The sequence below is a fragment of the Suricata suricatta genome, chromosome 14 (assembly GCF_006229205.1).
Source record: "Suricata suricatta isolate VVHF042 chromosome 14, meerkat_22Aug2017_6uvM2_HiC, whole genome shotgun sequence".
NCBI lineage: Eukaryota > Metazoa > Chordata > Mammalia > Carnivora > Herpestidae > Suricata > Suricata suricatta.
The window spans coordinates 7,893,889-7,921,441 of record NC_043713.1 but is presented as its reverse complement, the minus strand read 5'-3'; positions in this window follow the sequence as shown (position 1 = coordinate 7,921,441).

The window sequence follows — 27,553 nt, the reverse complement described above, 5'->3', positions numbered from 1 at the left end:
TAAATTCCACATATGAGTGAAGCCATATTTTTCTTTCTCTGGCTTATTTCTCTTAGCATAATACTCTCTAGCTCCATCCATGTTGTTTAAGTGGCAAGATTTCATTCTTTTATTTGGCCAAGTAATATTCCATTGTAAATATATACATCTTTGTTATCCATTCATCTATCCATGGACACTTGGGCTGTTTCCATATCATGGCTATTGCAAATAATGCTGTTGTAAGCATAGGGGTACATGTATTCTTTTGAATTATGTTTTTGTATTCATTGGGTAAATACCTACTACTATGACTGATGTATGATAGGATAGTTCTGTTTTTAACTTTTTGTGGAACCTCCATACTGTTTTCCAGAGTGCCTGCATCATTTTGCATTCCCACAAATTGTCTGTGAGGATTCCCCTTTTCTCGACATCTTTGTGGCACTTGCTGTCTATACATATGTATGTGTATATATATATATATATATATATATATATGTGTGTGTGTGTGTGTGTGTGTGTGTGTGTACATACATACATACATACATATATACACACAATAGTCATCTTAACAGCTATGAGGTGATATAGCAGTTTTGAATCACATTTCCCTGACAATTAGTGAAACTGAAACCTTTTCATATACTTTACTGGCCCTTTGTATGTCTTCTTTAGAGAAATGTCTAATTAAGTCCTTTGCCTATTTTTTAGTAAGGTGTTTTGTTTTGTTCTATTTGCCTTCAGTTATAGGATTTTCTTATATACTTTGGATATTAACCCCTTATCAGAAAAATGATTTGCAAATATTTTCTGATTTTGTAGGTTGCCTTTTCACTCTTTATTGGTTCCTTCACTATAAGAAACTTTTTAGTTTAACACAATCCCAATGATCTGTTTTTGCTTTTGGTATCTGAGCTTTTGGTGTCATATCCAAGAAGTCGTTACAATACCAAAGTTATGAAGCTCCCATCCCCTGGATTTTCTTCTAGGAGTGTTATCATTTCAAGTCTGATGTTTAGGTCTTTAATCCCTTTGGAGTTCATTTTTGTGTAAGGTGGAATATTGAGGTTCATTTTCATTCATTTGCATACTTTATTGAATACATTGTCCCTTCCCCATTGTGTATTTTTGACACCATAGTCAAAAATCAGTTAACCATGTGTATGTGTGGGTTTACCTCGGGACTCTGTCTTCTGTTCCATTGGTCTGTATGTTGGTCTTTATTTCAGTACAACACCATTTTCATCACTGTAGCCTGGTAATGTATTTTGAAATCAGGAAGTGTGATGCTTCCGACTTTGTTCTTCTTTCTCATAATTGTTGTATTTGGTGTCTTTGTGGTTTCATATAATTTTTTAGAATTTTTTCTGCTTCTGTAATAAATGCCATTAAGATTTTGGTAAGGAATGCATTGAATACACACATCACTTGGGGAGTATGGACATTACAACAGTACTAATTATTCTAATTCATGGACGTGGGGTATTTTTCCACTTATTTGTATCTCTTAAAAATTTTTGTTATCAATGTTTACAGTTTTCAGTATCTTTTATATCCTTGGTTAATTTCATTCTTTGTATGTGATTGTAAAAAGAATTGCTTTCTTAATTTTTTTAGATAGTTTGTATATAGAAATGCAGCTGATTTTGAATGTTGACTCTATCCTGCAGCATTAATGAATTCATGTTTAGTTTTAATAGTTTAATTTTTGTTTCTGTTTTGTGGAGTCTTTAAGATTTTCTACATATAAGATTATGTCATCTGCAACCAGAGATAATTTGTTTTCACTCTATTAATGCAATTGTCTTCTACATATTTCTTGTTTAAAAGCCTAAGACCTAAATGAAATTTATGAGTCCAAAAAACCTCGCTCCAGGATAGGAGTTAGTTCTTGCCATAATTAGCTACACAATCATTTTTGGGGTTTTTAAAGCTATGTACATAGAATTCAGTGCTAAAATCCTATTAATGTATTCAACAGCATTTCTAATTAAAAGGAAACTTGTTGTCCTTCATCTTGAAATTCTGAAAAACAGCCATGAATTGTTTGTTTATTTTTTCCTTAACTGCATTGGAACCTCGCTTGCAGAATATAGAGGTAGCTCTGCAAGCCTGGATGAAGCTGATATTTGAAAAGTCTAGAGAGGGTTGAATTTTTCCAGCTTAAAAATCAGCAGAAGCCTTGGAAAATTGTCAGAACAAATACTGTCTGAGGCCTTTGGTAGACTCCAAACAAACTGACAGAGAGCGGTCTCTCTGAGCCCAATTCTGACCGGACTTTCTAGGCACTGTGTTGAACTCACAAAAATAAGGTCCTTTCATACCCCTGCCCTTTATCTTTGGCATCGCCCTGGTAATCTTCAAAATGCTAATTTTAATCTTAGTATGTAATCTATCATCATACAAATTATCAAATTTGAAGCTGTATAGCCCTTAGCCAGAATGATTGGCTGAATGCCCAAATGAAACTTCATAATACAGATTCAAATTTATGAAGGGAAGACCAAGTTTACAGGTAAGACCGTTGCTATCTGAGCTAACTACGTGCCTATGCATTATCTACCCCATTTAGGTCTCATCTGAACTATAATCCTGGCTTCAAGAGTTATTACACAGAGAATTTTAAACTATATTTTACTTTCTTCTTTCGTTTTGGGTTTCTTAATAAGAAGTATGTCTTTGGGGCACCTGGATGGCTCAGTCGGTTAGGCATCTAACTTTGGCTCAGGTCATGATCTCATGGTTGGTGGGGTCAAGCTGGGCTGACAGTCCAGAGCCCCCACCCTCCCTCGGATTCTGTGTCTCCTTCTCTCTCTGCCCCTTCTCTGCTTTCTCTCTCTCTCTCTCTCTCTCTCTCTCTCTCTCTCTCTCTCTCTCTCTTTCTCTCTCTCTCTCAAAAATAAGTAAACATTAAAAAAATAAAATAAAATACAAAATAAAAGAAAATTCTTTAAGCTACTCTAACACATGTCTCTCTCACTCAGAGAGTGACTCAGATTATTTTTTTTTATGTTTCTCTCTTCCTTTTCTCTTTTTCCTTTTCATATCTTTTAATTTCTTTCAGTCTTTATTCCTGTTGCCTCAAGACCTCAGTAGCAATGAGCACTAATTATTCACGATGAATCTAGAGTGTGCCCATGCTTGAATGAATTTGATCGTCACCACCAGCTCATGCTCAGCTTGGCTAGCAGGGAAATTCTTAGGAGACAATGGAGGAAAACGGTGTTTCTAGTTGAGATGGATCAGACAGAAAGACATTTTCCCATCTCCAAGATGGGACAATTCCAAACTACCATACACAATCACATCTTTGCCCTGACAAGCTCACTCTCAGAGACCTATAAAAATGCATTCCTGGAGCACCGGGGTGGCTCAGTTGGTTAAGCGTCCAATTTCAACTCAGGTCATGATCTCATGGTTCAGTCCGTGAGTTCGAGCCCCATGATAGTTTGTAGCCTGGAGCCTTCTGATTCTGTGTCTCCCTCTCTCTTTGCCCCTCCCTCACTCATACTCTCTCTCTGTCTCAAAAATAAATAAAACATTGAAAAAAATTAATGCATTCTAGGGGAGCCTGTGAGTCTCAGTTGGTTATCCATTAGACTCTTGATTTCAGCTCAGGTCATGATTCAGGTCATGAGATTGAGCCCCGTGTCAGTGCAGAAACCACCTGGGTTCTCTCTGTCTCTCTCTGCTCCTTCCCTGCTCTCTCTCTCTCTCTCTCTTCCAAAATAAATCACGGAACATTTGTTAAATGCATTCTAAAATCAATATCAAATATGTTTTAATAATTGGTAACAATGGTTTTCTTAAAATAGCTTCCCTGGGTCTTTCACAAACTGATGAATATTAAGATTGTTTTCAGGATTTCTTTTAGTTTGTTAATTGATTTTTACTACAACAAAGAATTCTTGTGTTAAACGTCCACATACACGGCATTTACATTTATTACCAGTTCCATCATTTCTACATTTCCATAAATGAAATAGGGGGTCAAAGTGATACCGTAATTTTAATTATAAGATATGTAGCCAAAATGCTTTCTCCACATGTTAGTCAGTCACATGTCCTCCAGCCGTATAGGAGAGGAAATGGGGCAGTATGGTTGGAGGGAGGGGGAATCCTACAAGAGATTCTGTAGTCCACAAGGAGGAATTTTTTAAATGTTTTTTTTTAGTTTCTTTTTGAGAGACAGAGACAGTGCCAGCAGGGGAGGGTGGGAAAGAGGGAGATACAGAATCTGAAGCAGGCTCCAGGCTCTGAGCTGTCAGCACAGTGCCCGGTGTGGGGCTCGAACCCACGAGCTGTGAGATCATGACCTGAGCCGAAGCTGGACGCTTAACTGACTGAGCCACCCAGGTGCCCACACAAGGAGGAATTTAGGGTTATTCTAAGTTCATAGTAAAATGTTCAAGGACTTTAAGCAGAGGAGTGACATAATTTTTAAAATACAAAAAACACTGTGATCTGACTCGTGAAGAATGGTTCTAGAAGGTAAGGATAGAAGCAGAGAGAAAAATACAATGAAAAATAATGTAAGAATTTTTTCAATTACTTGGATTGTAAAAATACTTTGAAATGAGTTCATAATATTTTAGGAGTCCTCTGAAATTTCTATTTGAAGCAGTTACACAAAAAGTTCTGTTTAATCTATGTAAAACAGAGCCCATATGCTTGTTTCTAATAATGGACTACAAAATATATGTCCATAAAATATAAGAATGTTAAGTTAAAATAAATGAACAAATAAAATGCATTACGCAGCACTTTCCTGGAGAAGCCTGCTCTCGTAACGCAGTCTGAAATAACTCTTCCCCCTGTTATTCCCTTTCAAGTTAACATCCTGCTTTTATTTTTTGTCTAACTAGGTGCCTGATTTTGTAATTACATATTCATTTGTGTTTTTATCAGGGCCAAGTCCTTCTTTCTTTCTAGACCCACCTCCCTGTCTGTCTTTCCTGATGTATTCACAGGATGATACACAGTACCGGGGCAGAACAAAAAAACCCACAAAAACAAATGTTTGTTAAATTTGCACATCAGTATTTAGATCTTAAAGACCAAGGAGTAAAATCTATTTATCTTCATTCCTGTAGTTCATACAGGAAGGCGTCACTAGACATTTTGGGAGTCTACATTAAACAGTTACTAAAGCTATCAATTGAAGAATATGTGTTATGAAACAAACCATAAAAGACTCTTAAATAAGGAAACAAACAGGATTGCTGGAGAGATTTGGGGGGGGAATGGGCTAAATGGGCCAGGGGCATTAAGGAGACACTTGTTGGGGTGAGCACTGGGTGCTATGTGTAAGTGATGAATCACTAAATTCTACTCCTGAAAACATTATTACACTATATGTTAATTAACTTGGATGTATATTTTAATTTTTTTAATTTTTAAAAAAATTTATTTTTGAGAGACAGAGAGAGACAGTGCGAGCAGGGGAGGGTCAGAGAGAGGGAGACACAGAATATGAAGCAGGCTCCAGGCTCTGAGCTGTCAGCACAGAGCCCGAAGCAGGGCTTGAACCCATGAACCGTGAGATCATGACCTGAGCCGAAGTTGGATGCTTAACCGACTGAGCCACCCAGGTGTCCCTTGGGTGTACATTTTTAAAAAAAGAAAATAAGAATACATTTTATGCAAATTAATCTATTTCATACAGTTTAATACCAGTTTGGGGAAATTACGAATGCATATATATTTATCTTAAGGTTTTATTTTATTTGTTTTTTTGAATGTTTATTTATTTTTGAAAGAGAGAGACAGAGCGTGAGTGGGGAGGGGGAGAGAGAGAGAGGGAGACACAGAATCCAAAGCAGGCTCCAGGCTCTGAGCTGTCAGCACAGAGCCCGATGCAGGTCTTGAACTCAGGAACTGTGAGATGATGACCTGAGCCGAAGTCAGGTGTTCATCTCCCTGAGCCACCCAGGAGCCCCTTAAGTTTTTATTTTAATTATAGTTGGTTAACACACAGTGTTAAACAGTTTCAAGTGTACGATATAGTGACTCGACAGTTCCACATAGAAGCTGGTGCTCATCAGGGCAGGTGCACTCCTTAATCCTATCACCTAATTCACCCCATCCTCTAAACACCTCCCCTCTGGTTACCATCAATTTGTTCTCTAGAGTTAAGTCTGTTTCTTGGCTTGTCACTCTTACGCTCTCTGTTTCCTTTTCTATTTTTTTGTTTCTTAAATTCCACATATGAGTGAAATCATATGGTCTTTGTCTTATTTTCTTAGCATTATAGTCTCTAATTCCATCCATGTCATTGCAAATGGCAAGATATCATTCTTTTTTATGGCTGAATAACATGTACCACCACTTCTTTATCCATTCATCAATCAATGGACACTTGGGTTACTTCCATATCTTGGCTACTGTAAATATTTCTGCTATAAGTATGAGGGCCTCTATCTTTTTGAATTAGTGTTTTTGTATTATTTGTAAAATACCCAGGGGTGCTGGATTATAGGGTAGTTCCATTTTTAATTTTTTAAGGAAACTCCACACTGTTTTCCAGAGTGGCTGCACCACTTTGCATTCACCAACAGGGCACGAGGGTTCCATTTCTTCCACACGAACAAACCTGTTGTTTCTTGTGTTGTTGATTTCAGCCATTCTGACACATAGGAAGTGATATCTCATTGCACTTTGGATTTGCATTTCCCTGATGATCAGTGAGGATTGTCTTAGCCAAAGCCAGGTCCCTTAGGCCCTTTGGCAGTACCTGTCTCCTCAGCCCCGACCAGCAGGGTGGAGAATCCTCCGTGGGTTCTTTTCCTGAGGGAGGGAGAGAAAGGGCAGGAAAGGGGGCGCAGAGAGTGAAGACAGCACATGGAATCCGATCAAGCCTCTCTTTTATTCTTCTTCCTCTCCTTCTTCCTCTTTCCAGAAAACACTCTATCTTATATATGGTTTGGGGCGGGGAACTGACCCGGGTTGGTTGCCAGGTAACAGAGTCAAATGAATATTAGAGAAAGGGGAAAGACCGAAAAGGAAACTCCAAACTCCGGACACAGCATCAAAGGGAAGCGTGCAGACTAGCGTCTGCAATGCTGGGGAGGGGAAGCTTAGCGCTGAATAATCCAAAATGCGGTTTGATCTTTTGATCACCTTGGCCTTTTTTCGACTGGCTCAGTAGGACAGTCTCCAAAATCTGGACCAAGAAATGCACTCTCCTAGCCTCCAGATGTAAATCTTGTTTTTCTGGTTCACTCCCTGGAGAGAGCGATATCTCCTTGCCTGAGGCAGCCAAAACTCCTCAGCGGCTCCCAACAGAGGATGAGCATCTTTTCATGTGTCTGTTGGCCATCTGAACGTCTTCTTTGGAGAAATGTCTGCTCATACCCTCTAGCCAATTTTTAATTGAATTATTTGGTTTTTTGGGTGTTGAGTTGTACAAGTTCTTTATATACTTTGGATACTAACCCTTTATCAGGTATGTCATTTGCAAATATATTCTCCAATCCTGTAGGTTGCCTTTAGTTTTGTTGTTTGTTTCCTTTGCTGTACAGAGCTGTTTATTTTTATGTAGACCCAATAGTTTACGTTTGCTTTTGTTTCCCTTGCCTCTTTATCTAAAAAAATAAGTTGCTATGGCTAATGTCAAAGGGATTACTGCATGTATTCTCTTATAGTATTTTTATGGTTTCAGGTCTCACATTTAAGTCTTTGACCCATTTTGCACTTATTTTGTGTATGGTGTAAGAAAGTGGTCCAGTTTCTTTCTTTTGCATGCTGCTGTACAGTTTTCTCAGTACCATTTATTGAAGAAACTGTCCTTTTTCCATTAGATATTCTTTCCTGCTCTGTTGATGATTAGTTGGCCATACAGTTGTGGGCCATGTCTGGGTTTTCTGTTCTACTAATCTAAGGGCTATTTTTGGCCATTCATGTATTGTTGTGATTACTACAGTTTTGTTATCTAACTTAGGTCTGGAATTGTGATGCCTCCAGCTTTGCTTTGCTCTTTCAAGATTACTTTTGCTATTTGGGGTCTTTTGTGGTTCTATACAAATGTTAGGAGTGTTTGTTCTAGTTCCATGAAAAATGGTACTGTTATTTTGACAGGACTTGCATTAAATGTGTAGATTGCTTTGGGTAGTATAGGGATTTTAACAATACTTGTTCCTCCAACCCAAGAGAATGGATTGTCTTTCCATTTCTTGTGTTACCTTCCATGTCTTTAATTTTTACTGCTTTTGTGTTTCCTCCCTTTATACTGTCACTTTTGGTCTCTCCTTTCCATTAAAGAAGTATTTCTTGCTGGGTCAGGAACTCCTTTACTTTTTGTTTGTCTCGGAAACTTTTCATTTCTCCTATTCTGAATGACAGCCTTGCTGGATAAAGTGTTCTTGGCCACAGATTTTTCCCATTCAGCACTTTGAGTATATCATGCCACTGTGTTCAGGTTTGCAAGGTATTTGTTGGAAAATCTCTTGCTAGCTTTATGAGTTTTCCTTTGTAAATTAGTGATTTCTTTTGTCTTGCTGCTTTTAAGATTTTTCCTTTATCATAATATTTTGCCAATTTAATTACAATATGTTTTCATGTGGATCTGCTTCTCTTGATTTTGATGGGGATTCTCTGTGCCTCCTGGATCTGAATGTCTGTTTCCTTCCCCAGATTAGGGAGATTTTTAGCTACTATATATTCAAATAAAATTTCTGCCCTCTTATTCTCTCTTCTTCTGGGGCTCTATACTATGAATATTATTACATTTGATGGAGTCATTGAGTTCCCAAAGTCCATTCTCATTCTGCATAATTCTTTTTTCTCTTTTGTTCAGCTTGATTACTTTCCATTACTATCTTCTAGGTCACTAATTTGTTCTTCTGCTTCTTCTGTCCTGCTGTTTATTGTATCAAGTGAGTTCATTCTATCAAGTGTGTTTCTTGATCTCTACTGTGTTATTCCTTATCTCTGTGTTAAGGGTCTCACTCAGGTCTTCCACTCTTCTCTGAAGTCCAGTGAGTATCCATATGATCATTTCTTTAAATTCTCTATCAGACCTGTTACTTATGTGTGTTTCACTTAGACCATTGGCTGTGGCCTTGTCCTGTTCCTTCATTTAGCATAAATGTTTCTGTCTCTTCATTTTGTCTGCCTCTCTGTGTCTGTTTTTGTGTGATAAGAATGCCAGGCATGTTTTCTGCTGAAAGTAGTAACTTTATGAAGAAGAAGTCCTGGAGTTACCCGCAGTGCCCCCTGTTCCACAGAACGTGGTACATCAGGAGAATATCCTGTGTGTTGCTTACACCCGGTGGTTGTGCCTGTGTCATCTTTCCTTTCAATGCACGGACTCTGCCTGTTGGGGGCTGTGCCTGCTGTCTGTGGTGTTAGTGGGACCTAGGCAGACCAGCTCTGCAGAGTCGGGGTGAAGGCGGGGAATTTGGGAATGGGGCAGAGGTCACCCGAAGCCCTGCAGTGGCTGGGGGCAGGGTGGCTGGAGGTGCATGGCTGGGCTCCGTGTGTCTGCTGCGTGTGGTGCACAGCAGCCCCTGTGCACCCAGAGGCTGGCACAACGCACACGAGGACGTAACAAAATTTGCCCGGATTCCAGGGACGAGGGGCTTGGAGTAGGCGAGTCCTCCAGAGAACTCTGTCTGGAGTGCCACCTCTCTCAGGTGTCCTTGTCACTTATGCTGGTGGATGGGGGAGGAAAATTCCACTTGCTGGCTCCCTCGTTTTCAGAGAAGTCCTCCAATGTGCTCTGCAATCAGTATGAACAGACCTGTCTCCTGTTTGCCCCCAACGTTATGTAAACTGCTGTTCTGATCTTGCCTTTCCATGCAGGCTGCTGTTCCTTGAAGGGCAGAGACCCAGTTATCACGAGCCCTCCAGCTCACCCAGTGTTGAGTCAGCTGACTTTTATTTATTGATTTATTATGTTTTATTTATTTTTGAGAGAGAGAGAGAGACAGACAGACAGACAAACAGACAGACAGCATGAGCAGGGGAGGGTCAGAGAAAGAGGGAGACACAGAATCCGAAGACAGACTCCAGGCTCAGAGCTATCAGCACAGAGCCCAATGTGGGGCTTGAACCCAGGAACTATGAGATCATGACCTGATTCAAAGTTGGATGCTTAACCGACTGAGCCACCTAGGCACCCCGGGTCAGCTGACTTTTAAAGCTCCAGGCTCGAAGTCCCACTAGTTTTGAATACTCACAGAATTCAGCCCCTCAGGTTTTTAAAGCCACACATTAAGAGGATTAGTCTTCCCCATGTGAGCTCCCCGGTGTGAGAGCCTACTTCTCTGTCCTCTGTACAGGCAGCTCCCCGCCTCCTGCAGGTGGCTTCCCTCGGCCTTCCTGACCTTCCTAACCTTCAGCTCCAGCTGCTTCTCTGTGTTTAGTTATAAAGTTTGTTCTGCCAGTCTTCAGATCGCGCTCCGGATTATTGGCTTGGATGGGGATGATACCCAGCTATAAACATGAGATGGGGAGCTCAGAGTCCTTCTACTCAGCCATCTTTCTAAGCTCTCCCAAAGGCAGAAATATTTTAAACAATGTATTTATAATATAGAGTCATGATTATTATTTGAATATAATTTGTCTATCAAAAAATAATTTATTTTCTAAATGACTTCTGCCTGCTGTCAGCATTCTTCTAAACAGCTTGTCCAAATGGTTATAGGGAGATAGGAAATTATTGCTATTGAAATGTAATTAGAAATTTAAATATGTTGGACTTGGTACACAATGGAATATGAGCGTGAGCAAAGAGTTCAAGCAAATTTATTGATTAAAAAAAGTTAGAGAATTTGAGAGTAGAAACTTTGCCTAAGAAGTCTTTAGGTAACAGTCTGGAAGAGTTCACAATATTGATATGCCTTGGCTGCTTCTCGACACTTTCAGATACTGAGAAAAATGAAAGGGAATGGAATTTTACGAAAGGAAACTCGCCTCTATGGCCTGTCATTTAAACTGACTTTGACAGGCAGAGAAGGAAAGATACCATATGTTTGCACTCATAGGTCTAACAGGAGAAACCTAACAGAGGACCATAGAGAGAGGAAGGGGGAAAGAGAGCTGGGGAGAATGAGGGACACAAATCATGAGAGACTACTGAATACTGAAAATGAACCTTGGACTGAAGGGGGAGGGGGAGGGAGGGAAGGTGGGGGCACTCGTGGGGAGAAGCACTGGGTGTTATATGGAAACCAATCTGACAATAAACTATTAAAAATAAATAAATAAATTGACTTTGAGTCCAGCGATCTGTGGCTTTACAGGATGGAAAGGCCAAATGTAGTGTAACCCAAGAAACAAGAGAGCTGATTTTCTAAGAGCCAGCCCAGTTGTACCGGTCTAATTAAGAGTGTCTCCTTCTTCTCCAAGTCTATGATTTCACATGGCCTCAAGGTAATTGACATTGAATTGAGGGGGAGAGAGATGTGCTAACACAAGCAGTAAACAATAGAGGAGATCATCAGGTTTAAGAACCACATGTATGATTAACTGAATTCACATAGAACTTACTGGAAGCAAATAGACATGAAGCCAAAGCTTGAGGAAGCTGTATTGCCACAGAATTTACAAACCTATACAAAAACTGTCATTGTTTAATTCTGAAAGTTACCCTCTGCCCTATGCCTTACAAACCTCCATGAGGTATCTCTTCCTCACGGACTTTGTATTAGACCACAGGAAGTCACAGATATGGACGAATCTCCAACAGTCTAAGAAAGACAATGCGCAAGCAAGTTATTCACACCAAAAGGAGAGGAAGGCAGAAGACCAGCTACAGAAGCAGTGTTTGGTAAGGACCATGACTATGGACTCTTCCTTATTCTTCTGATACATAACACTTGACCCATTCCTTACATCCACTGCTCTCCATTTCTTGGTCCTAATATCTTGGTCTTTACAAACCTAGTATTATAATAACCTTTCCTTCTCTTTTCATTGATTATTTGTCCAGTGAATTTAAATTATGGGGTTGGTTTGTTCTTGTGCATGTACTTCCCATTCCAAATGTCTTCATATTTTCTTCATTCTGGCACATGAGTTCTTCCTTTATTCTTTAGAGAACACTAAGAATAGCTTATCCTAAAAACGACATTATTGATAATATGTCTTTTCTGTAGCTCTCCCCACAAAGCCCTCCTCACAGGCTCAGGGTAATATGAAACACAAAGTTAGCTCAATTTCCTCTTAAATCTTGGTTCCAGGACTTTGAATCAACACGTATGCCCACTGTATAAAAATACTTTTTTATGCATTTACAGTATACAAAAAAGAGTAAAATTAGTGTTTATGGGAGTGGTGTCTGTAATCCAGTATAACCAGACACATAATTTAGAGGCTATTATAAGAAATTTCCTGCACCCAAATATTTGTCTCATAATGAATATCTTGACTTTGTCACATCACCTTTGAGGAGAAGGTGGGGCTTTTGTTCTGGTGCTCCCTGACATGAGAGGCTTTAAATATGTAGGGAGAGTGTGGATTCAGGGACAGTTGAAAATATGACTTGAAATGGCAAATCATTTGAATACTGTTGTGCATATAAACACCTACTTCACAATTTACCTTCATCTGAAAGAGGTTACCTTCCCTTCAGGACCCACACTGAACTCTCAGTTCATTAACCCCCCCGTCCCTACCACCCAGCCTCTCACCCATACTCCAGCAGCCTTAACATGATGTTTCCATTCGTTGTAGAACAAGAGTTGCATGAGAAAGTACGTTATGAAAACAATTTTAGTTTAAAAAAGAAAGGTGGCATTTAGAATTTATTTTCCACGTGGACTCTGACCAAAGGACAAATCCTGATCATCATAAAACAGAAGATGAAATGCCTTACTCTTTTTTATCATATTTTCATTTGGGAGAACAACAAGGCTAAATGCATTCACAATTTACTGCTCTCTTAAAGGAAGCAGTAAAAGGCTTTCAGAACCAACCTTCAGAGCACACTTAAACATTTAGCAACATTAAAGCACTCTGTTTCTTCTACTATAATTTAATGCCTCTGGTGTGAGAATTATCTACACACAAATGCATAAATGTTGAATACCTCTATATTAGTCATTGAATAAAGGTTCAATTAAATAAATGTTGATGGAATCCCTTTGAGGGGACAGAATATTCTAGGTGATAATGACAATGCATAGAACTCATTTGTAAATGCCAACATGTTTTTTAAAAAATGAAAGATATGGAGCACCTGGGTGGCTCAGTTGGTTAAGCGTCCAATTTTAGCGCAGGTCATGATCTCATGGTTTGTGATGTTCAAGCCCCGCGTCGGGCTCTGTGCTGACAGCTCAGAGCCTGGAGCCTGCTTCGGATTCTGTGTGTCCCTCTGCCTCTGCCCCTTCCCTGCTCATGCTCTGTCTCTCTCTGTCTCTCAATAACACACACATAAAAATAAAAAAATAAAAACATAAACAAATGAAAAAGAGGAGGAAGAAGGAATGGCAACTCCTCTCCAGCATCAACACTCCCGAACCGTCCACTTCCTCTCACCCCGGCTCAGTCCTAATCTCTGTCAACATCTTGGATTCTCCACTCTGAGAATCTAGAAATACCATTTCCCAGTCTCTGCTCTGATCACACAACCTTGACCCTGTCAGTTGGTCCCTGAGCCACAACCAATGTCGCATCCATTTCTGGGAACTTTTCCCAAAATTCACAAAGGCTAAAGCATTTTTTTCTTTTGCCTCATTTCAAATACTTATGCTACCCTTGCATTGCTTTTATAATTAAAAATTAAACTTGTTTGAAACAATTAGGTGTTCTGGGAGGTCATATTCAACAAGAATAATGAAAAGGCAATGGACTTCATGATTCTCACAGAAAACAAAAGGATATGATAAGCACAGCAACAAATTCTAATATGTCCCTCACCACCGGGAGAGGTGTGCAAGAATTCCATTCAAATATGCAGCACAAGTAGAGTGGATTCCGTGTTCTTAGTGGTGCTTCCCAGGGATGATAGAGAAAAAAAAAGATAACGTGAGATAACTCTCCTTTTGTAGTATCCCTACAAAACCTATCTGAAGTGTTCTGGACCATATCAAGCCATGAGGACGGGGGATGCAGGGGGGTCGCATATACGTTTTTGCCCCCAGAGTCAGTTGGCTTAAAAAGGCAGTGTAATATGAAAATAATTGTATCAGTATTCAGTTAAGGTAGACAAATTGAGATGTTGGCAAGTTACTTTACCCAAATTCAGCTTTCCTATCAATTAGGTTAGAATAATATTTTTTCTTATAAGATTTCAGGGGTAACTGAAGGAGAAGGCCTATGTGTAGTATCTGGGAAAGGAGGCAGTCAGTGACGGATGGTCTCTTTCCCTTTCTCACTTCCTTAGGGAAGTAATGTTAAGTCCATGCCTTGCTCTGTGGGAAAGGACTGAGCTGGCAGCAAAAACAGTGCAGGGAAGAAGAAAAACACCGAGACAAGGAGGGACAGCTTGAGGCAATAAGAAAGGCTGTTGGTTCGACATTTGAGCCTCCAGTTAACCATATGTGAGCCAAGATGCTGGAAACACTGCACCCACCACAAAGCAGCATACAGCTGATTAGAAATGTGTGCCATCCGCTGAGAATGAGCAGTGTCAGTGACTCCCTACGGCCCACTGTCAGTGCCGTGGCGGCCTCACATTATTAAAGACACAAAGTGCGGAGAGAATGGAACTGAAACACAGACCTGGGCAGTAGCACATGATACGACAGCAGTCCTAAATGTTATTTGCCATATTCAATGGTCTTCCCAAACCTCCGGAATTGACATAAGACTTTTCAATCTTTAACTTCTCTGGGGAGTCTGGCAAAGAGATCCAGGGTCATTATGATGGGATTTTTGGGGTGATGGTGGGGTTCAGAGCTGACGGCCAAGAAAGAATTCTTAAAAATGTTCTGGTGCAAAAGGGTGATTTTATCAAAGCAGGGGGACAGGACCCAAGGGCAGCCAGCATTGCATTGGGGTTGTAAAGAGGGACTGATTATAGACTTTCAAGTTAGGTGAGGGTTGAGGACAGAGTAAGTCTCTAAGGACTTTTGGAAGCAAGGTTTCCAGGACCTTGAGGGGCTGGCTGTTGTCAGGAAAACATCATTTCTTATTGTTCAGGAGAGCCACATGCATGAGACCCTGCAGGGCCAGATGCTTGGAGTATAATTGCCAACATACACTTGGGGGTTAAACCAAGGGAAGCTTGCAAAGGAATTTGTATGTGTTTAAGGAGACTCCCAGGTTCCTGGGGAGTCAGGATGCTGTTAAGCCAAGATTCCATTTCATCCCTAGCAAAGTGTCACCATCCAGGCAGCTGGGCTCCCAGAGGAGGAAGGGCGCTCTGCCTGTTTCAAGGACTCGTCAGTGGGCTGTAGGCAGTAAGGGAATTTAACTTTTCATTTGCCTTTGTTTCCCTTGTCCCCATGGCAGGCACCTAAACCTTTACATCATGATGAGGGTGGTATCGGGGCTCCAGGAAGCAGAGTCTATAGGTTGCTAGAGATCAAGCAATGGATAAGCTTGCCTTCTTCTTGTAGTTTACTAAGTTATCTGTAAACCGAAGGAGACGCTTGTCCTGCATGACTGACCCCTATCTGTCAACCCCTTGCTTTCTTTCCTTTCCTGGGCTGCCAGGAGTGCCTGAGGAATGTCACACAGGTCCCACCTGGGGTTTGGGGTTGGGAGGGGGGCGGTGTTGTTAACCTGTACTTTGCCTTCAGCTTGTTTTATGCTCCCTCATCAATTAGAAATCATTTATAGACCATTTTTTTGTGACACGTTGCCTTTACTCAGGTGACGTTTTAATTGGGAGAGAGTAAAAACGTACATTTTTCGTTCTATATTAGGTATTTGTTAGTTTCTCCTGCTCACAATTTCACTCCCTTTTGTAAGCACAAACCAGCGCGCGTGTGTGTGTGTGTGTGTGTGTGCGTGTGTGTGTGTATTTTTAAGAAGTCTCCCCTATTACATGCAAACCTAAGTGTTTCTCTTCCTCTGTAGTAAATGGAATGGTCAGACCTCACTTAAAAGGGGGAAGGGAAGGAGTCAGGCTTTGTTGAATCTCCATGTCTGGCAAAACACTGGATCTTGAAATTGTGTTGCTAAAAACCAACGAAAGGTACTATTGTGAGGAGGAGGATCTGGGGGGCCTGTTCTCACTAGAGTGGTGCTATGCTTCTTACTCCCCAATCACCTTGGTTCTTCGCCATCACCAGGAGTCCCAGAATTCCATGAGCCCTCAAGATCTTTCCAATAAATTCTCTTATGCTTGAGTTAGCAAGAGAGTTCATGCCGCTTGCCTTTGGTACACCTCATCTGATGCATCATCCAGAGCACACGGTGGGGAGAACCCTTACCAGAAGCAGAAAAATTAGAGAAGAGAGCTTACAGAAATTACCAGAAACACCAGTGACTGGAAAAGCACTGCCTTATAATGCGACCAATTATGTGTCTGGGTTTCTCTAATGTTTAAAAATCTCTTCCTAATATTACACCAAATGTTCTGCCTTGTCACATCTTAAGTAGGGAGAGACTATAAAACTGAAATTAACAGGTCATCTGTGACTTAAGAAAATGGATTTCATTGAGCTTCTGAGACAGAAATCAAGTTGCAAATTTTGGAGTGAGTGAGTGGCGTGCCCTGGCTGCAAGTGAAAGGGGTCGGAGAGGTAGGGGTGAAATGCGGGCTTGAGGTAGTGACTGATGTCAGAGAACACTTTCAAAGGTGGGGGAAGCCAATTTTTAGGTGAATTAGAAGGAGTTGATAGGGGTAAGTTGAAAAATAGCAAGACAAAGAGGATGAATGAGTCGCACCTGTGGAAAAGAAAGTCCTGACAGCAGAAGGGACCTTTGTTGGTTGGGGTGGGGGGAACGATGGTGAAAAGGTAAGTAAAGATACAAGATAATCAGGGATTTGAGAAAACCCGTGTGAAAAGTCTTTGATTTTAAGGAAGATGTTTCATAAATTCGCAGGCTGTAAGTGTTCTTAGAAGCATCTAAAACAACCCCTTGATAAATGTGTGCATTTCTTCTTCAAAATTCAGGAGAAAGACTCAATGTCTTCTTGAAACTTCTCAGGGTAGGAAAATACTATCTCATGAGATAGGCTCTTTCTGAATAGCTCAACCTGGAAATGACTGTAGTAAATTAAGAAGAAAAATTTTTTCTTATACCTTTCAGCTCTCTACGCCAGTGTTATTTCTAAGCCCACAAAAATTCCAATTGCTTTTCAAACACTCACTTCAGATACTTACTTGAGGATAATTATAATTCTTACTTTAGTAGAACTCATCCACACATATCTTTAAAAATATAGCCTTCCTATCACAATCTGTTATCAGAGACACATCATCTGTTCATCTCCTTTATTCTTTTCCATTTTTTCCATCTGACTGGAATAGCCTTAGCCTCCCTTCCTTCTTTTCTCTCTCTCTCTCTCTCCTCCTTGCTTTTCCTCTTCCCCGTCTTTCTCTTTTCCTCCTTCCCTCCCCCTCTCCTTTTCTCTCACTCTCTCCTCTCCTTCTCCTCTCTCCCTCCTTATCTCTCACAGATTTGTAATCTCGCTCTCCCTCTATCTCTTTCCGACCCCCTATTTCTTTATCCATCTCCTCATTTCTCTCTTCTCCACTCCCAGGTACTCTACGATGCTTACATTCTCAAGCACATTAATGCGCACATTGTTAGCAGACTGCCTATACATAACAAGTGATAACGGGTACATTTTCCATCAGACACATTCCTTTTGAACGATGTACATTTTTACTGCCTCTGTGTTAAGTTTCAGGACTTTGCGCTACCCCTGTGATTGTGTTTTTCTATATGGATTTGAATCTCAAGTTCATGTTATCTCTGATCCATATGTTGTGCCATCCAAAGTCGTGAACATGATTTCTGATATACTTTACAATAATTTCCCCCAGAGACTGCTGAGACTTCCTTCTATTGATTTTCTTTATCCCTTGACAGACAAGATTTCCCACATTCTACCAATACGAGAGATACATCACAGCCCTCTTCCTCCCTCTCCTTTTAAGCTTAAATTCCTTGTCATGAAATCAATAAAACTCAAAAATATATCTTTTTTATAATCTTCACAACAGTCATCTGTCCCTGGAGAAGATTCCATGTGTGCTACACTCAACTATGTACCAGAAAGCCACGTCCTATTGTTCACTTTATTTTTAAAACTTTGTCAATTATCAACTTCACACGAAAGCAAAGAATTAAAGCCCAATATCTATCCTCAGAATTTTCTGGTTCTCATAAGGATTTCATAGTCATATTTGATATTTCCTTTTTATTGCTTAATCTGTTGACTATAAAGTTTGTTACCACATCAATTCCTTCTCTACATTTTTATTGAGATTTATCATATTCAACTTACTATGCTAAATTATATACATGAAAAAGCAAGTCAGACACTGTTATTATTCTATTGGAGAGCTGATAACTACATTAGAAAATGTTTAATCTATGTATTTCTCAATAATATCATTTATTTGTATTCCAAAAGATAAATTACTGATTTTTGTCTGAAAGCATAGAAAAGGTAGAAACAACCTCAAGAAGGTACATCATTTTAGTTGAGATCCCAGGAAGGGGCAGTAGCTAGATTTCTTTTATATTATAGATACGCCACCTGGGAATAAAGTGTATATTTGAATTGGTTATGTCATGTTGATACACAACTTCTCTCCATTTCTTCTATAGTGATTTTCCAACCATCACAATATATAGTATTTTCTGATCCCACAGATGTTAGCACAGTGTCTTCATAATTCCTAAGACCTGTTGTTCCTCCTTGTTCTGCAGGAGCCTCTTTCCTAAGAAAGGTCAGCTTCATCCTAGATGAGGAAACACGGAGTCTGGTAGAATGCAGGTGTGGAGCGCTCCAGGCTTGGCCCTCAGGTGTGAGTGTTGCATACTATCTCCCTCCTTACCCTCTGACAAGCAGGAGTTCTCTAGGAGCTATTTCGTATGCCTCTAATTCCTCACCTGCTACCTGAGAACAGTACCTACTTCGTGTCTCCGGCAAGAACCATCTAGCACACCCTATACAGATATTGGAAGAAATGCTCTGAGTGCTTTGCCTCCTTCTTTTAGAGTTAAATTTAGGATTTTCTCAGACTAAAACACTACATATTTGAATGTTTGTGTTTGTTTTCTGTTTTCTCACTAAAGTAGTGGTTCCAAAACAGTAGAGATTTTTTCACTACCATTTCCCCAAGTGTCCAGAATAGGCTGCCCCCTTAAAAGTGCTCCATAACTATTAGTTGAATGAATAAATGAGTGACTGAAGGAAATAAGGAACAAGGGAGATGGATGAACAGAACCACAGAAGTGTATAAGAAAGGTTAGTACAAACACTGTGGGGAAGGAGGTAACAATTAGGTAGTTCATTATATCAATAAAGTGACTATCCTATGATATTATTAATGCAGCTAAACTTAAAAGTGCGGTTATGACGTGCAAGAGTAGTTGTCTTCCCTACAATCAATAGTCCTGAGCTCAGGTTGATTTAGGATCCTAGGGACTAGCACTGTGGCCTTCAGGCATTTAAGGGATGATCATTTAAGCAGACAAGACTGTAAATATTTTCCAGTTGCTTATAAAGAGTAAGTTAAATTAATCTTCTGATAATTTTCTGTTTGTTTTCTGGATTCTCTGTGGTAAGTATGGATTACTTTTATTACGAAAAAAGAAGTAAAAACTGAAAAAAATTCACAAGATGACTTTTTTGGGTAAAAAAAAGAACTCTCCTATTATAAGGGATTTTTTATTAAATGTATACATACTGAATTTTACCAGAGAATATTTTGACTGATTGAGAAGTATATGTTAATAACACATGGTGAAATTTCCTGGATAAAAAGCAGTATGTTCAATATCTTATTTTTGTCACTTAATTTTAATTGTTAACATTTTAGTCAGGCATTTTGTGCTTGTATTTTGTTAGTTGGTATTCTTATTTGCAAGGAACAAAACCCAACTCCAGATACTTAAGGTACAGGGAACTTGTCAGGAGGGTAGTGCTCAGAGGCTGAAATCAGACTATAAACAGAATCCACAGAAATTCTGATGGTAAGATAGCAAGTCATGGCCAGGGGCTCACAAAGGAGCAATCTTGTCCTTCAGCCAAAATGCTCTCTTCTTCCAGATCCCCCTCGAGAGGCAAAATCCCTGTAAAGAATATTTTACTAGCCCGGATTTAGCACACAGTTGTCCCTTTGATGATCTAGGAGACAGATGGGTGGGACTAAAGAACCTTGACTTTTCATTAAGAGGCATCCTCTGGGAATCTCAAGTTTATTAAAACTATCCACAATGAGGAAGTTCCCTAAAGGGACACAGAGTTAATAGGGACAAGGTTGGAGACAGAATATCCATTCTTAATATGGGTTTCTGTTTAATTATCTTTCTCTTTTTTTCCAGATTGGCACCAAAGTTATGTTAGCCATATAAGATTAATTTGAAAATGTCTTTTACTTATTTTATCTAGTGTGTTATATAACATGTAAAGAATCTGTTCTTTAACATGAAAACATTTATCAACAAACTATCTGGTCTTAGAAATCTGTTGGTCTCATCAACAAATTACTGGAAAGTAATTCCAGGGTAACTTTCTCAATTTTATCCATAGTGGTTGGTTTATTCCTTCAGATTGTATATTTTAAAAAATGAGGGTTGGAATCATGTCTGTCTTATTTATAGCTGTAGTCTTGATGCCTAGAAGAGTGGCCAGGGTATAATTGCTGCGTTAATAACAGGTTGAGTGAATGAATAACCTTGAAACAGATTTAACCACTTTTCTTTAAGGAAATATTTCCATTCATTAAATTGTTTAACATAACTTCCTATATGATGCTATTTTCTTTTCACTAAAAAATATTATGTATTTTGCTTTTTCTCACTTCCAATTTTATTGATAATTTATTTCCTTTTCATGATTACCTCAGTGTTTCAGAAAATGAACTCTTGAATGTAAGCAGTTTTACTCTTTAGCTATTTTTTAGTTTACAAGAACTTTCCTTATACCTGGTATAATGATCTTTCTCCTTTCCTTAACTTAAGATGGTATTTTGGTTGGATAGTTTCTTTATCTCTATTCTTGAAGAAGAAAATTATAACAGTAAAAATTGCAAACTGCAAAGCCAAACAGCTAAAGTACATAGCAACTTTGTATTTAGTGCAGCTTCTTAAACCTTCTACATCTTAATTTCTTCATAGATAGAACGGCAATAATGCCTTATAGTGGTTCGGGGAGGATTAAATGAGTTAATATATATACACAGGGCTTTGAAGAGTCCTGACACGTAAAGAACACTCATATGTTATGTACCCTTTACTGTCTTTTATTATTTTTTTAAATGATGTCACTTACAACCATGGATTTATATCACAGTAACGTTTGAAGCATATAACTCATTATATTTTTTCTAGTGCCCTTTCATTGTCTATTTTAAATAGGCTACTGAGGAGTGGCTCAGTCTGTTGAGCATCCAACTCTTGGTTTCAGCTCAGGTCATGATCTCACAGTTTGTGGGTTTGAGCCCCATGTCAGGCTACACACTGACAGTGCACAGCCTGCTTGGGATTCTCTCTCTCTCTCTCTCTCATTCTGCCTCTCTCCTGCCCTCTCAAAATAAATAAATAAACCAAAAGAATTTAAAAATAAATAAAGAAATAGACTATTGAAATTTAATCCCTTCTTTGATTAAAACAGTCTTTGATTGTTGTAGTTGTCAAAGAAAAAAAATGAATTATGGAAATTTGTTTAGCATTTTATTATTAATATACAGTAATATTACAGTAGTTATTATCAAATGTTATTTATTTTTGCTTGTTTTTACAGGTTTATTGGAATGTGGTAGTTTCACATCATAGGATATTATATGTTTTTTTGCTTTTTAAAAATCTGTTGAGACATTTAACATTACCTAGAATACAATTACATTTGAATTACAAATGTCTCATAGCTCTATTGTGGGTTTGTAAGATATAAAATATGACTCTATGAGTTTTCCTTTAGTTATAAATGAATATAATTTATTTAATAAAACAGTTCACATTTTCACTTTTAAAGTCATCATTATTAGCAATAATACTTTTTATCATTTAAAAATGATACTTTTCATGACTCCTTGTCATTGATTTTTATCTTCTATCTTTGTTGTATAGATTAGTTTTAACCTCCTGTCATGGTCAAAGGACTAATACGATGAAGACCTAAAATTAATCTGAAGGAAACCCGATATTTAAATTGCACTGAAGTCAAGAAAGCAGAAAAGTTTGCATTTGGTCTTTCCCTAATTATCTGTATGAATCTGATATTTTGGCATAAACGAAGAATATTTTTAATGGTCAGATCATTCCTTAGACATTTTCCACTTACACTGTTTTCCTTTATGTTGCCTAAATTAAATATCACATAATGCACTTGACATTTACCTGTGTTCTGACAGAACTGATATTTTAAATTCGGGGAATAGGAACAAGGTGCATTCTGACACTTTTTCTGACTTTCTTTTAGTTGTTTGAATTGCCAAGGTAATGAGAAAGGACTGCAGAAGGAAGGCACTGATGAATCACTGGGGGTTGTGAAACTGTGGGAGAAATTGCCTCTCTGAGTCATGAGCGACCCAGAGGCTGGTCTGGTCCCCATATGTGGCCTATAAAATCTCCTGTGACTCATACAGCCGGAGAGCCGGGCATTCAGTCTCAGGGAATGTTGGGATGTCCTCAGAGGGAAAAAAAAAAATCTTATCATTGCTTTTTCCTATTTGTTCTTCGAATGCTCTGCAAGTATGAACTTATCACTGATTTGAGTTTCTGTTTTGATGATAGTGGCCATTCATTCCTTCAGAAGAAGGTTTTAACTTCTCACGTTGCTCCTATAACTTTCCTCAATTTATCCAAGCATTAATATAATAGATCTTTTCTTTATTTGGAGTCAACAGACTCTATTTTAAAAATCTGTTGTAGACGGGCACCCTCCTGCACTGTTGGTGGGAATGTAAACTGGTGCAGCCACTCTGGAAAACAGTGTGGAGGTTCCTCAAAAAACTATCCATAGAACTCACTTATGACCCAGCAATAGGACTGCTAGGGATTTACCCAAGGGATACAGAAATGCTGATGCATAGGAGCACATGTACCCCACTGTTCATAGAGGCACTTTCTACAATAGCCAAATCATGGCAAGAGCCGACATGCCCATCACCTGATGAATGGATCAAGAGGATGTGGTATATACACACAATGGAGTATTACATGGCAATGAGAAAGAATGAAATCTGGCCATTTGTAGGAAAGTGGATGGACCTCAAGGGTGTCATGCTAAGCAAAGTATGTCAGGCAGAGAAGGACAGATACCATGTGTTTGCACTCATAGGTCTAACAGGAGAACAGGAGAAACCTAATGGAGGACCAGGGGGAGGGGTAGAGGGAAAGAGAGTTGGGGAGAGAGAGGGACACAAAACTTGAGAGGCTATTGAATACTGAGATGGAACTGAGGGTTGAAGGGGAGGGGGAGGGGGAAAGAGGTGGTGGTGATGGAGGAGGGCACTTGTGGGGAAGAGCACTGGGTGTTGTATGGAAACCAATTTGACAATAAACTATTTAATTAAAAAAAAAGACAAAGTTGCAGAGCAAAAAAAATAATAAAAATCTGTTGCAAATACAAGTCACTTTTGCATACTTTCACTTAGTAATCATTTCTACTTATTCAGAGTCTCTCTATGTTCAGGGCCCCCTACTAAATAAATATGGTCAATTTTTTCCCCACATGAACAAGGAGATATTTATGATACTTGTTTACATGTGCTATTAGAGAGTTAAAGGCAGTCTTCGGTGAAATGAATGTTCTTTTTCTTCTATCTTCTAAATATTTTTCAAATGACTTGCAATAATTGAAGTTATAGATCATGAGTTTTGTATTTACAATGTGCTTTAAGGCTATACTGATTCCATTCATCTGTCATTTGATCATCAAATCAATTACTTGGAAATTTTGTTTGAATTGGAATCCACTTTAATTTTACCAAAGAGGGGCGACTGGGGGGGCTCAGTCAGTTAAGCGTTCAACTCTCGGTTTTGGCTCAGGTCATGACCTCACGGTTTGTGAGTTGGAGCCCCACATTGAGCTCCGTGCTGACAGCACAGAACCTGCCTGAGATTCCTTCTCTCCCCCTCTCTTTGCCTTCCATCTGCTCTCTCTGTCTCTCAAAATAAATAACCTTAAAAAATGGTTTTAATTTTACCAAAGAAACTTAAGTTCAGAAAAGACAAATGATGACCCAAGCTTCCTCCAGTCACAGAGCTGACGGGTTACAAAAATAAGACCCTAAATAAGAGCGTGTGACTTCAAATCCCACTGTCTTTATTCAGTTTCAAGTTGCCTTTCTATTGAATACATTGTCATTTTAAGCATAGTGTATTTAAAAAAATTTTAATGTTTATCTATTTTTGGGAAAGACAGAGAGAAAGAGAGAGAGAGAGAGAGAGAGAGAGAGAGAAAGAGAGCGAGCACGAGAGCACAAGCCAGGAAGGGGCAGAAAGAGAGACACACACAAACTCCGAAGCAGTCTCCAGGCCCGACTCAGGGCTCGAACTCACAAACTGTGAGATCATGACCTGACCCAAAGACAGACGTTCAACTGACTAGCCACCCAGGCGCCCCAAGCATGATGCAGTTCTACAATAAGCTATGATATTAAAAGTTTTATTTATTATTCTACTGTTGGCAAATTCTGTATATACAATATTAAAAGACCTGAGTATAAAATATCTGTGAATCAGCTAAAAACACCATTTCACTGCAGTTAGTAAGTTTTATGCTTTGTCTATCCAATTGTATTTAAATGTCATTAGACTGAAATAAATAAGCTGCTTAAGCAGTCTCTCTGTTTCTCTGAGTTCCAAAATAATGACAATACCGAGAATACACGGAGACGGCATTGATTGGGAATCAATACGTAATGTTCCTAGAAATATGCAGATGATAAGCCGTTATGCCAAAATGGTTCATAAGACAGAAGAAGACAATTGATATTCATTCTATAAAAACTGTGTGACGGGCACTATCTCAGAGATGTCCTATCACCGGGCATTAACAGGGATCTCTAAATTCTTTCCATCTATCCATCCTGTCCATAGTTTCTGTTCTAAGAGGGTGTGTATCCTGCTTTTTAACTAAAGAATAACTTTCCCTGATTTTGGTTTCTTTATATCTGCTACACGGATGACTTTTTTTTAATTGCTTTCCATATAACGACCCGTGCTCTTCTCCACAAGTGCGCTCCTCCATCACCACCGCCTCCCCTCCCCCTCCCCCTTCAACCCTCGGTTCCTTTTCAGTGTTCAGTCGTCTCTCAGGTTTTGCGTCCCTCTCTCTCCCCGACCATGTATGACTGTTACATCATCATTTCATTATAGAAAAATCTCTGGATTACATAAAAGTTCCTGGAGGGTTGAAAATAAACTACTGGTTTTATAAAATTGAACATGCCTCACTAAAATCTAAGGAGCTTTCTGTGCAATTCTAACCAAGTAATTTTCTCTTTCTTGAATTATGTCTTGTAAGGACACCAGTCAGTATTGTATATTAATGAGTATGCCAGTTAATTGAGATTTTAAAGTTTCAAATTAAATATAATAATTAAATATCACCATTTAATGCCTTGAACCTACTTACTTGTTTCAATGGAACTATAAATGAGGTTTCCAAGTATTTCCTCCTATCGTTGAAGAAGAATGAATTACTTTATTTATGATTAAATAATACACGAGATAATAACTTAGAACAAAATGTCAAACCTATTTTTAATATAGAAAAAAATGTGGGGCACCTGAATGGCTCCGTCAGTTAAATGTCTTGACTCTTGCTTTCAGCTCAGCTCATGATCTTACATGTTGTGAGATTGAGCCCTGCATCAGGCTCTGCACTGACATGGTGGAACCTGCTTCGGATTGTCTACCCCTTTTCTCTGTCCCTCCCTAGCTCTCCCTCCCGCTCGCTCGTTCTCTCTCTCTCTCTCTCTCTCTCTCTCTCTCTCTCTCAAAATAAATAAACTTTAAAAATTCTTGAAATAAAAAAAATGTGTTAGAAGTAACCAATTCATCCCAACTGATATTTTGAGCCCTATGTAGGAGAGTGCAGAAATTAGTAAAAAGTTAGTCAAACTCTATGTTAAGTAGCAAAAAACCAGAAGGTAGTGTGTCAGTTTACCTTCTTCAGTTACTCAAATGCATACCCACATGCTTTTGAGATATCTGAAATAATAACCTGCTTCTGTGTATCTAGCCTACAAGGAAGAGGACACTTTGGTTTCTATCAGAACAGGAGTCTTAGCACTTCCAGTCTCCAGCATCTAGAGAGCAGTCAAGGGAGAAAAGTGGCCGCGTCCCGAAGTCCATGAGAGCAGAGAAAGCAGTGAGAACAAAATAAATGAAGCACAACTATTAGAGGAGAACACGGATGTGAATAAGGGAACACAAAGGATGCCTGAGAATATCCAAATGGCAACCCTCTGAACAAAAACTTTCAAGAGCTATAAACACGATTTTCCAATTTAATATTTAGAAGATGACTGAAAGAGAGCAATACTACTGATTACATAGGAGTTTGTAGTCTGAAAGGTCAAGTTCAAAGAATGTCTCTGAGGAGAGAGCCAAAAAAGGAAGACATGGAAAAATTAAGGAAAAAGAAAGAAAAAAAAAAAAAAGAACCAGAGCCTAGGTCCAGGATATAACAGAAATTTCCAGAAGGAAATACAGCATAATATATAAGTAGCAAAAACTAAACAATCAATGGTTACAATAATAGAAACTATTTTTATTATATTAATAATAAAATAACAACGTTAGCCAATTCCAGGTCATCTCATTGAGAAAGCACACATAAGGCACAATGTTCCTGAATTTAAGGATGAAGGCAAAGTTTTACAAACTTCAGGTAGAAAGAAAGTTACACATTAAACATGACTCAAATTGGCTTTGCATTTCTTAACTGCACGATGTAAATTACGGACTATGGAATACCGTATACAGACCACCGACTTATTGGACTGAAACCCAAGAATCCGTATCATAACCAAGGCAGACTGTATCATCCACATACCGACTTCAGGAAAATATTTAAGAAGAGACTACCGCAAAACAGGAATAAGAGACCAGAAACAGAAACAGATCTAAACACTAGGGGCATTGGTGTCAGTGAGGGTCCTCAAGCCTGGTATTTTAGATACAATTTTTCAGCTGTGAATTTTGTTCTCAGACTGTAGACCTTTGACTCGAAACAGACAAGTAATCTGCTCACCGCAATTCCAACATGTGACGATGAAAAATGCACCATACAACCACGATACACATTCCACTTCAAAATGGACTCAAGGGGCACCTGGGTGCTCAGTCACACACGTTGTTTTGGCTTGGGTCATGACCCCAGCATCGTTAGATTGAGCGCTATGTCAGGCTCTGCGTTCTCTCTCTCCTTACCCTCTCTCCCCAGCATGCATTCTCTCTCTCTGTCTCTTTTATTCTCTCTCTCTTTCTCTCAAAAACCAAAATGCAAGCAAACAAAAAGCCAAAATGGACTCAAAAAGACATG